The sequence below is a fragment of the Lissotriton helveticus genome, chromosome 8 (assembly GCF_964261635.1).
Source record: "Lissotriton helveticus chromosome 8, aLisHel1.1, whole genome shotgun sequence".
NCBI classification, from domain to species: domain Eukaryota; kingdom Metazoa; phylum Chordata; class Amphibia; order Caudata; family Salamandridae; genus Lissotriton; species Lissotriton helveticus.
In genome coordinates, this window is record NC_136069.1 from 955088140 (window position 1) to 955100764 (window position 12625).

Sequence of the window (12625 nt, forward strand, 5' to 3'; positions counted from 1 at the left end):
AGGAAGCGGAAGGACGGGCGAGACGGAACAACATAAGGCTCGTAGGCATACCGGAAAAATGGGAGGGGACAGACCCCACCGGACACGTGGAAGACTGGCTCAGAGGCCTCCTGCCGGAGGGTGTGTTATCACCCTATTTCGTGGTGGAGAGAGCACACCGTGTCCCTACCAGACCCCTCCCCCCGGGATCCAACCCCAGACCGCTGATCCTCCGTGTCCTCAACTACAGAGACCAGGACACTATTCTATGTGAGTCCAGGAAACTTGGAGACATCCGGATTGATAACGCCACAGTGATGTTCTTCCCTGACTACACCATCCAGGTACAGAGACAGAGACACTCCTTCATGGCGGCGAAGCGCAGGCTGAGACAATTGGGCCTTAAATACTCTCTCCTCTTTCCGGCTAAACTACACGTAGTGGCACAAGACAAAACACACTTCTTCACGGATCCCGAAGAGGTGGAGGCCTGGCTGGATGGCGGAGTGGAGGGGACGCCCAGGAAGACCAAGGGCACCACCACGATGCCGCGCGCCAGAGGGCAGAGCGACGCCGTCGACACAAATCGCCCACACCACAACATTCACAGGAGGCAACTGCATGTTCCCCCCCGGTGGACCAGATACTACAGGAACAACGGGACGCACTGCGCAAAGTATCGGAGATAAGCAGTTCCCCAGCACCATCCTCCGCACTGCATACCAGCCCACGAGCTTTCCCCAGCGACGACGAAGCCATCTATGGTTTGCCGGACTCTCAACGATCCGTCGATCTCCCAGACATCACACCACAAACGGCAGAACTATTGGCCTGAGGGGAGACCACCGAGACTTATATCCTCGAAGCCTTGCAGTGGCTAGCCTCAGTGGCCCGACCCAGACGCACCATTGTCTACTAGAGGTTTGTTGGGAGAGAGTGTGGGTGAGATCCCTTTGCTCTACAAATACTGACATCGACGAGACGCAGTGAGTAATCCCTTGTATTCATCCTGCACATTTGACAAGGGACACTAGCACCCCTTTTCCTACTACTAGGGTTACCCCCCTGGTGGAACTGTGTGGACACTGCTTGCTGATGACTTGTGCCTTATACGTCACCTCACCTACATCAAGTGACTGTAAGTGGGTATATATTCCTCTTCGCCTAGGTGGATGGCCGCAGGAGACGCCCACCAGCTGTGGCAAGACTTCCGCGGCCAGGGGTGGGCGGCAGAGACCCCCCCCTTGTCCCTTTCTTTCCTTCTTTATTGTGAACCATATTACCTTGTTACTATTGTTACCGACCACTTACCACCCCCTGGATTCGTATAGCTTCTTTAACTCACTAGAGTGTTTGGACGGCGACATGTTGTGGAGCCGACCTTTTGGAATTTGTTATTGTTTTGCGTTGTTTGGTCTGTATGCTTTTTATCCCAACCTTACTTTTGGGGGAATGCCTGGGTTCCTCTTACATGCAACAATGCTTGTGTTTAATTTGGGCAGTGGCGGGAGGCCAAGAGACCAGTGGGGATGCGCGCCTAAGGGGTGGAAGGTAGGCGAGGGGGATGGTTCCCTCTCAGATGTGGACTATGGCTGAAATCAAAGTATGTACGTGGAATGTTAGGGGCATGCACACACCGTCGAGGCGCTATCAGATATACTCCTACCTGAAACGTCACAAATTTCATGTAGCCCTACTACAGGAGACACACTTAAATAAGACAGAGGTACAAGCACTACGCTGCAGATGGCGTGGACAGCTTTACGCCACTGAGTATTCCTCATTTGCTCGTGGGGCGCTTCTGTGGATTAGACCAGGCACCCCTTGGGCGATCATGGACACACAAATAGACGCTGAGGGTAGGTATGTGATGGTCCGAGGTAGACTTGATGGACATCCTGTAGTGCTGGCCTCGCTGTATTCCCCAAACACCGAACAGAGCAACTTCTTAGCTCGCCTCTCAATGGCGCTAGCAGCCTGGCATGGGATCCCGTGGGTTCTAGGGGGCGACTACAACTGTGTTTTAGATGTACACCTGGATAGGTCCTCCGCACCCCCAGCTACTGCCCAAGCACACACTACTACGAAAACCCTTATTAACTGGGCCATGCAATGGGACCTGCATGTTGCATGGAGGACACGAAATCCAATAACACAGACATATTCCTACTGGTCGGGTGCGCATGCCCTACACGTGCGTTTATACCGATACATGATCACCTCTGATCTTCTCCCACTAGTCACAGACACGCAATATATGGGCAGCACGCATTCGGATCACAACCCCCACACGCTGACTATTGCATGGGAGCGTCCACACCCCCCTATTCCCCCTTGGCGCCTCCAACCAGACCTCTTAGACGCGACTTTTCGAGACTCCCTACTCACACAAACAGCTCAGTACTTTGAACTCAATGTTGGTACGGCATCCTCCCCCCAAATAGAGTGGGACGCATTCAAGGTGGTAACACGGGGACATTGTTTGGGCACACAGGGCCACATGAGACGGCAGTTAGAAGACGACCTGACGCGACTGGAGACTGAATTGCTGGGCCATGAACGGGATGCAGTGGAAGGCGCAGATGATCGCCTGACGGCGAGCAGGGCGGAACATGTTCGCCTCCTGGAGCGCTTGCGAAACATTAATTTCGCGGCGCACTCTGCTCGCACACATCGACAGGGCGACAGACCTGGCAGGTTGCTGGCCTGGCTAATTGCACGAGAAGATCGCACGACTCCTATTTCAGCGATACAGACAGAGGGGGGCGGCTTACTCTACACGCAGCGCCACATACATGAGGCATTCATACACCATTACTCAGAGTTATATTGCTCCCGGCTGCGTCTCCCGCTGCCTGCCATAACCGAGTATCTCGCACCCATACAACTGCCCGTTTTAACGACTGCTCAGCAAGACGACCTCGGAGCGCCACTGGATCCCGAGGAACTCCGCGACACGATTTTCAACCTCTCGAATGGTAAATCGCCGGGCCCTGATGGCTTGCCAGACGAATTCTATAAGGCCGGCTCGGACATCCTCATTCCCCAACTGTTAAAAATGTACAATGCAGCCACAGATGATTTCTCCCTTCCCCCGACGCTTAACGAAGCCACCCTCGTATCCTTACTCAAGCCTGATAGAGATGGCAAGCGACTGGGTTCCTACCGTCCCCTGGCCCTTCTCAATACAGACTATAAAATACTCGCTTCCACGCTGGCCCGAAGGCTGGCCCCACTGGTGCCCACCTTAGTGCACCATGACCAGAACGGTTTTGTGCCAACACGCCATACCTCCTATAACATCCGTCGTCTATTTCGCATACGAGAATACGCTACACTCCAATGGCCACACGCTGGCTGTCTAGTACTGGACCTGGAGAAAGCATTTGATTCGGTGGAATGGCCATACTTACGGGCAGTCATGGACAAATTCGATTGTGGGACGACTACGAGACCTTGGTTGGACTTCTGTACCGTAGACCCACAGTTCGCGTCCGTACGGGAGCACTGCTCTCTGACCCCATTCTAGTACGGAGGGGCACCAGACAGGGATGCCCCCTATCGCCCTTGCTATTCTCCCTGGCTGTGGAACCCCTGGCCACAATACTCAGGTCCCGAGGCGCAGAGTGGGGTATACCGATGGCGGATGGCCTTCATGCGGTATCACTGTACGCGGACGATCTCCTCCTCTATATTAAAGATCTAACTGATGTTCCAGCATCCCTTGCTGATGTTTTCCACACCTTTGAAGAGATGTCGGGATTAAAAGTCAATTGGGCTAAATCGGGGGCCTATTCCTTTGATCCAGATGCGCCTGAGTGTGAGATATACCTGGGTGGTGAAAGGTTACAGTGGTACCCCACGACATTTCGATACCTAGGTATCCACATCTACCGAAACCCTCAGGATATCTTAGAGGGGAACCTGATGCGGGCGATTGCATCCATCCGGTCGCAAATAGGGTTCCGGAAACTCTACCACTAAACGTTCCCAGCCGGGTTGCCTTGGCAAAAATGGTAGTCCTACCCAGACTATTGTATTATTTAGCAAATATCCCATCCTACGTCCCCAACAGGGTGTTCCGGGACCTCGAGGCTCTGCTTCGTGACCTGATCTGGAATAAAGGCCGACCACGCATTGCGCTGACGAAGCTATATATGCCCCCAGACGCAGGAGGACTAGCAGTTCCTAACATGGAGCTATATTACCTAGCGGCGCAGATGCAGTGGGTGTCAGGATGGCTAGGTGGTAAAAACCTGGGAGACACGGCCACGGATACTAATGTCTGGACTCCATTACAGATCCATATACTGTTTCACCCATTGACCCGGATTCCCCGTCCCTCGCAGCTATATCTGGCAGTAGCGCGCAGATGTTTCCAACGCTGCCTGCGTCTCACTCGGGCGACGATACCGTATGCTCCGATACTCCCACTACTGGGCACCCCGACAACAACTGGGGCGCTGACAACGGCAGTCTTGGACAGCTGGACCAATGCAGGGGTGGACACGCTGGGAGACCTATTCTCGGATGGTGCTCTCCTCCCCTTTGTGAACCTTGCAGAGGAAACAACTCTCCTGACTGGGCAGTTCCTACTACACGCGTCTCTCGTCCGTACACTGACTGCCGCCTGGGGTGACCTTGCCGAAGAGCCGCCCATGCACTACTTCATACAATACCTGCACGTTATGCGCAATGGCTCCCACATAATACACTGGCTAGCACAAGCTCTCCTTCTTCACACCCAACCTACTACTGTGCAACTGAGAGCCAAATGGCCGGTGGACCGAGGGAGGGATTGGTCGGACAAGGAGTGGGCAATGATTCTGGTTGGACCGGTTAATGTCCCGCGTAATCCTCGTTTCAAAATTATACAGCTTTACATACTACACCGCGCATATCTCACCCCGGATAAAATCAACAGATATTTCTCGGTAACAGACACTGCTTGCAGACGTTGCTCCTTGGTTGAGGCAGACCTCCTCCATATGCTCTGGTTATGTCCTAACCTCCAGCAGTATTGGGATGGGGTGACTGCGATACTCACGCAATGCACTAGCGAACACGTGCCACGGACTTGGGAGGCCTGCTTACTGAGCCTATATAGCCGCACAAAGCTAAACAAGGTGCAGACCCGATATTGGGATCTTGGACTGATCACAGCTAAGCGGCTGCTCACCAAGCGGTGGAATGCCAACACCCCCCCACATATACGACACTGGTGCCTTTCTCTTGCGAACTGGGCGCGAGCGGAGAGCACGGTCTTGCGCCGAGAGGAGACGGCAGGGCTCAGGAAATTCCCTATTGCACAACAATGGGATGATATCCTTCAATCCTTCCGACAAACATGTCTGGAACAGGGGATTACGTGAAAAGGGTGGTGCCCCCACCCCAGTGACTCCCTTTGCGGGAGACACTACGGAGCATACATGTACCCACCAATTCCACCTTACTCCTATGGCCTATTTCCATCCCCCCTGCGCCCATACACCATTGTCACATGCCACATATCACACTAACCACCGCCTATGCTGAACCCAAGTTCCGAAGGGTGTGTGTTGCTTATCTGATTATTTAATGCTGACGCCTTCGGTGCCCCTCGCCCGCCCGTACCCCCAAATACATAACTCCTGATGTGTACTCTGATCAGGGTCCACCACGCGAACCGGTCCCGGGAGTCGCAATTGACACGCCCCCACGGCGGGGAGCACCCCCTTCTCATGTGGATACATATGCGAACCGAATGCTGCGCCCTCCTGCCCATTAGAACACCACTGACGCAATGACACTACTTTCCTTTCCATACACATGAGGACACGTCCACCCAGGCTCCCCCTCCCTTTCACGCATACTCCCCAAGTTATCGTTCTATTGTTTTATTGTAGCATTGGTCCCATTTTCCTTTTGACCGAGCTCCTTGGGGTTTGTTCCTAGACACATCACAACATGGGACTTCTGAACATAACAGTCAAAGTCGGAGTGATCCCAACTGGACACCACCACCAACACCCGTTTCTCCTACTAGGATTAACATGCCACATAGACACTCACACATCGACCCACTTAAGATGTCGCATAGCTATATCCTCTACCATTCATACAGCGGGCCCTATTATCAGGCGGAATCCGCCGGCGCAGTTACCTATAGCACTAATTAGTGAACAGGGCCATTATCTACGTGGCGACATTGCGAAATATCACCATAGTTCGGTGACCAAGGAAACACGTTAACAACAAAAAAACAAAAAAATGGAAAACCTACGGACTTATGTAATTATAACGCTACCTAATGTGCTATATGTGAAATGCTGCCGTGCAACAACATGCGCCGCCGAACCTCAGGGCTGTCAGCCTTGAGGCTGTGTTCAACAGATGAAACTTGTTTGATTATCGATTGGCGCGGCTGGCCCGGAGGGGTTGTAAGCTACACGCTGTGTAATATGCATTACATACAATAAAGGTTTAAAAAAAAAAAAGAGTATATGGTATGGCAGTATCATGGAACAGCTAAAGGTCGTGGTTCCGAAAGCTGCAGACAGGCTCAGCTCATGCTAGAGCAGCATCTCACATATTTCCAAGCACTCTGCCTCCAGGATTGATGAGGCCTTCCATAGGAGTGGCTGATAGGAACATATGTGTCCATTTTAGGTTAGATATAGACATACTATACCTAAGTAAGGGGTGATTACACCGACTTACCCCAGCTGAGTGATCAGCCAGTTATGTCAAATATGGAGGCCAGGCCAGGGGTGGCATAATACATGCTACAGCCCCTGGTAGGCCTTGGATGCACCTATGCCCTGGGTACCTGGGGTACACTGTTACAGGGGCCAATAAGGTGAACCAGTTCCAATTTCGTAATGCACCTAATGTGCATTGGCATTAATTTAGAGAGAGAACAGCAGGCTGTGGGTCTGATTAGCAGGCCCACAGCCACATTACGTCATAAACCAGTGAAGCAAAAAGCAAACATTTGGGGTGACCATAGGATAGCAGACCCTACTCTCCTACAGGAGCAGTGCCAATGCACATCAGATTATCCTGACTGAAACTTATGAAACGAAACTCTGGACCCTTCTACATCCTACTCGACGTAGAAGACTGAAGAATCTCCTTTGTGGTCAAGGAGTGACCACCCTGTGCAAACAGGCACCATCCAGCACCTCAACATTTGCTTTGTTGCAGTTCCTGCCAGAACTCGAGCAACAGGGATCAACAAGACCCAGCTTTCCTGCCTTCGAACAGCCCGATCCACAGTCTCTGCAAAGCTGAGACCCGTGGAGGCGACCTGAAGCGTGGGAGCGGCCATCTTGGAAGAACAACGAAGCGCTGACAGTGAAGCACCCGAGGCTCCCTCGAAGCTGTGCATTCGAGTTTGAGAAGCTCCAGCCCCGAGCAGCTATTGCTCCAAAGCTCACCCCTCCACACTCCTTGAGTGCTGCGTGGGGCCCTTTTGCATTTTCCTGCTTGATGCATTGGTCTGGTCGCTTGTCAGTTGGCTAGTGGCCCCAGTACCGATGAACCTTTGAATTTGCTCTACTAGTCTGGTTGCTCCAGACTGGCCCTCGCTCCCCTGAAAAGGAGCACCCGATCTGACCTTCCTGGTCCGGTCAAGAAGCAATCTTTGAATCCTGCGTGGGTTGCCTTTGCCAAGGCCTGTTGACTCCGATCTTGAAGCCGATACCGCCGACAGCGAGAGCCTTTGTTAGACAGCTTTTGATTCACTCCAGGACATCCTCGGTGCCTCGGAGTCCACGTGGCAGCGGAGACGAGCTTCATGACATCACCCTGATTGCGCACGACATCGCCTGGTTCCTTCCTGGTTCCTTCCTGGTCACTGGCTAGTGACCCAGACTCTGTCCCCTCTGCTTTCAGGTACTCTACATCTTCGATCCACCCTTGGATCGCACCGGACACTTCTCTTCTGGACGTCTGCAGCATCTTCATCTCCAGGCACCATAGATCTTCGTGACGAAACCCAACACATCTTCGCACCTGTGCACCCGCTTCCTGTGGGTGAGGTAACTCTTGAGCGCCGGTGCTCCTGAAGTGGTTTACACCTCTAGTATCTAAGTCTAAAGTTTTGTCCTTCTAGTCCAGTCGGAAGACTCTTAAAACTGTAACTCGATAACTTTTACGCACCATTGACTTTGCATTGGTGCATGCGTGTGCTTTCTGCACTGCACCCGAATCCCGCGGGCTACTCCCGTCCTAACTGCTGTTAGTCCAGTGTAGTCCCAGCGATTCCCAAGGCCCTAGGCCTTACCACCGATCGATTAGTGATTGTTATACCACTTTTTTGATATATGGTTTGAGTGGCCACCGGCCCTATCCATGACTGTGCAACTTTCATATGTTATATTGTGCTTTTGTTTAAACGCTTGTGCTTCATTGCTCATAAAGAGTAGTGGGGATTATTCTGAGAATAAAAACATATATTTTTAAAATATATAACTTGTGTGGTGTCCTTTGATTTGATATTACAGGATTGCATATGGTAAAACAGCTGGCTTCACATGCCCTCTTGAGTTAAGCCTTTAAGGCTTCTTAGTCCATGCTACCCCTAGAATAGCTTGTCTTTTTAAGGTTGACTTACAACCATCACCATAAGGGATTGTTTGGACTGATACAGGGTGCCCACAGAACTGTGGACATCATATACCAGGCCAACTTCTCACATTGGTGAGCAGCGGTGTGGATTTGAGCTTGCTGTTGTTTAACCATTGCAATCTTTTTATCAAATTGAAAGATCACATTAAGTACCTTAGGTACATATAAACAAAGCTTAGCATATTTAAGTTCTACTGGAGTAGTGTGGCTCACTGGTTAGAGGCGGCAGGCCTGAGAGCAGAAGTCAGCCTGGGACCAGGGTTCAATTCCCGACGCGGCAGGGTCGTGGACCTTGGTCAGCGGACTCGATAATTCTCGCTTCGGTGCTTACTCTAATCAGGGGTTCCACTCGGCAACTCTGGGCATTAGCTTGCCTAATCTCCACAACGGCCCCACCAATTCCGGGGATGCCTGGCTCCACCTTGGGGACTCCCAGCAAGGGACCATCCCACAGGGAAAGCCAGGACGGGTTCCCCAGAGTTATACAGCGCTGGGACGCCCCGTTGCTGGGGCAGCTGTGCGCTTTACAAGTATACTACATTTACATTTACATTTACTGAACTTAGTAGTTGTAGATAAAAGGGCTTAGCACACCCTGACTACAACTCACTAGCAAGGTGCAGTAGGAAAACACTTAGTGTAGGTAAGTGCATCACTTACACCTCACTCGAGTCATGTCTGGCGCGGGTGAAGCTCAGAGCTCTCTCCCTGTGGTGGTTGACCCTCCACAGGCAACCTCAGACTATGACAAATTCAGCCATAGAGACTTGAGTGCCTTGTGCACTGCAAGGAAGCTGAAAAAGGTTCACAACCCTACCATTCCTATCCTGATAGCCATCCTGGAGAAGGATGATCTTGAGAAAGCTAGAGTAGTTCCCTCAGGGTCAGGAGAAGGAGTGATTCCCCCAGATAATGAGAACACCACCCCAGAAAATGAGGAGGCAGACCCTGAATCAGAAGATGAAGAGGCAGTTCAGGATCAGAGGGGAAACCAGGTTCCAATTGGAAGGCTTAGCCAAGCCAATTTGGTCCTACATGGGAATGGAGAAGGGCAACACTTCTCCAGACCCAATAGCAGAATTCTCCCAGGCAATAGGAGAGAGAGAACTCCTTCCAGGGATTCTCACATTTCTAGTGCCTCAAGAGAATCTCAGAGGGGAATGACATTTCCCCAGAGAAAAGAGCATAAGGCCAGGATGAGAGCTGTTAATCTCCATATAGAGAGGGAAGAATTAGCCCTGGCCCAAGCTAGACTTGCTTTGGCAAGAGAACAGAAGTTGAGTGGTGAGATACCCACTGGTGGCAGCACTATCCCTAAGGATAAAGACAGGTCCTATGAACATAGAAACCTGAGTAAGAGTGTGCCCCCCTACAGAGATGGGGATAATATCCACAAATGGATAACTGCTCTGGAGAGGGCCTGCATGGTACAGCAGGTCCCTCAAGATCAGTGGGCAGAAATCTTGTGGCTCTCCTTTTCTGAGAAAGGGAGAGATAAGCTCCTCACAGCTAGACCTGAGGATGCTAAAAACTGCTCTGTCTTGAAGAGTGCTCTTATTGAAGGGTTTGGCCTAACCACTGAGCAATACAGGTTGTTGTTCAGAGACACCCAAAAAGCACAGACTCAAGACTGGACTGATTTTGTTGATTGTGCCACTAAGGCTCTGGAGGGTTGGTTGCAGCGAAGTAAAGTCTCAGACTATACAGGATTGTACAGTCTTATAATGAGAGAGCAGATCCTTAATAACTGTCAGAACCAGCAAATACATCAACACCTTATTGACTCAGATCTGACCTCTCCCCAAGAATTGGGAAAGAAGGCAGACAAGTGGGTCAGAACAAGGGTTAAGCAGAAACCGCAGAACCAAGGAGGTGATCAGAAGAAAACAGACCAGAAGTGTGGAGATAAGAAAGAAAAAGACCAGAAGTCTTCTACAGGCCCCCAAAATAATAATAAGGAGGGTGGTTCCCAAAATGGTAACAAGAAAAAGAAGAATGATGGCCCAAAGAAACCTTGGTGCAATAACCGTAGGTCCACTTCCCATTGGGGAAGTGAGTGCACTAAGAAAAATCCAGTCCCTACTCTGCAGCCCCTAAGGCAACTGCGCCCCCTAGTACAGTCAGCAGTGGAGGTACACAACCCAAGGCTATAGTGGGGTTAACCCTGGGAACTGAGATGGAATCTGGCTTAGTCAGAGTCCCTACTCAGGCAGTTCTGCTATATGATGTGGACATATCTGTGTCCACACCTATGAGTCCCAATACTGTGGGCAAAAATAGACAGACGCCTTTAATAAATGAGAAACTGGCTCAGGCCTACAGGGACACTTGTGCTAGTGTCACTATGGTGACACCAAACTTTGTGGACCCTGGACAAATCATACTAGGTGAGAACTACCTAGTGACCAATGCTAGCAATGTCACTACTACACATAGTGTGGCTGTTGTTAAATTCTCCTGGGGAGGGGTAACTGGCCTCAAGAAAGTTGTTGTGAGTGCAGACCTCCCAGTAGACTGTCTGTTGGGCAATGATCTAGAGGAATCCTTATGGTCAAAAGTGGAGTACAGGACTCATGCAGAAATGCTAGGGATATCAGCCCATGTCCTTGCTGTAACCAGGTACCAGGCAAAGAAATGCCTACCTGAACCTGTGGTGGATCTGGAAACAATATACCATCCACAACCCAAGAGAAGGACCAAGAGGGTTATGGCAGTGCCTTCCCACTTGCCCCAGGTTGAGAATCATATCTCACAGGAGGATGGTTCTGTGATCCAAGAGGAGACTGTCCTGGATGAGCTTGAACCTGATCAGGTTGAGTTTCTGGGGACAGGGGGACCCTCAAGGGCAGACCTGGGACAGGCTCAGTTAACTTGCCCTTCACTTGAACCCCTCAGACAGCAAGCTGCTGCTGAGGCTTCTGGGAATGCTCAAGGTACCCATAAAGTGTATTGGGATGATGGGTTCCTTTATTCAGAGGCTAGAGACCCCAAGCCTGGTGCAACCAGGATGTTGGTTATACCTCTGCAATTCAGGGGCTTCCTTCTAACCTTGGCCCATGATATTCCCCTTGCAGGACACTTAGGCCAGAACAAGACTTGGGACAGGCCTATCCCTCACTTTCACTGGCCTCATATGTCAGAAGATGCCAAGGAGTTTTGTCGCTCCTGTGTCACCTGCCAAGCCAGTGGCAAATCAGGTGGCACCACAAAGCCCCCCCTTATACCTCTACCTGTGGTGGTGGTGTCCTTTGAGAGAGTTGGGATTGACATTGTTGGACCAATGGATCCCCAAACAGCATCTGGGCACAGATTTATCCTGGTGGTAGTGGATCATGCCACCAGGTACCCAGAGGCAATTGCCCTGAGGACCACAACAGCTCCCGTTGTGGCAAGGGCCCTACTTGGAGTTTTCTCCAGAGTGGACTTTCCAAAGGAGGTACTTTTAAACAAAGGTACAACCTTTATGTCTGGATACTTAAAGACAATGTGGAAGGAGTGTGGGGTGAACTACAAGTTCACCACACCCTATCACCCACAGTGCAATGGGCTTGTTGAGAGATTCAACAAGACCCTAAAGGGAATGATAAAAGGTTTACCAGAGAAGCTTAGGCGAAGATGGGACATCTTTTTACCCTGCTTGCTCTTTGCTTACAGAGAGGTCCAACAGAATGGGGTTGGCTACAGCCCTTTTGAGCTTTTGTTTGGCCACCCTGTGAGGGGTCCATTGTGTCTGGTGAAGGAAGGATGGGAGTTACCTCTCAAAAAGCCTAAACTTGATGTTGTGGACTATGTACTTGGTCTCCGCTCCTGGATGGCTGAGTACATTGAGAGAGCATCCAAAAACCTGGAGGCCAGCCAAGAATTACAGAAAGCTTGCAATGACCAAAAGGCTGTTCTGACTGAGTACCAGCCAGGGCAGAAGTTGTGAGTGTTGGAGCCAGTGGCCCCAGCAGCCCTCCAGGACAAATGGTCTGGACCCCACACCATAATTGAAAAGAAGGGAGAGGTCACCTACTGCGTGGACCTTGGCACCCCT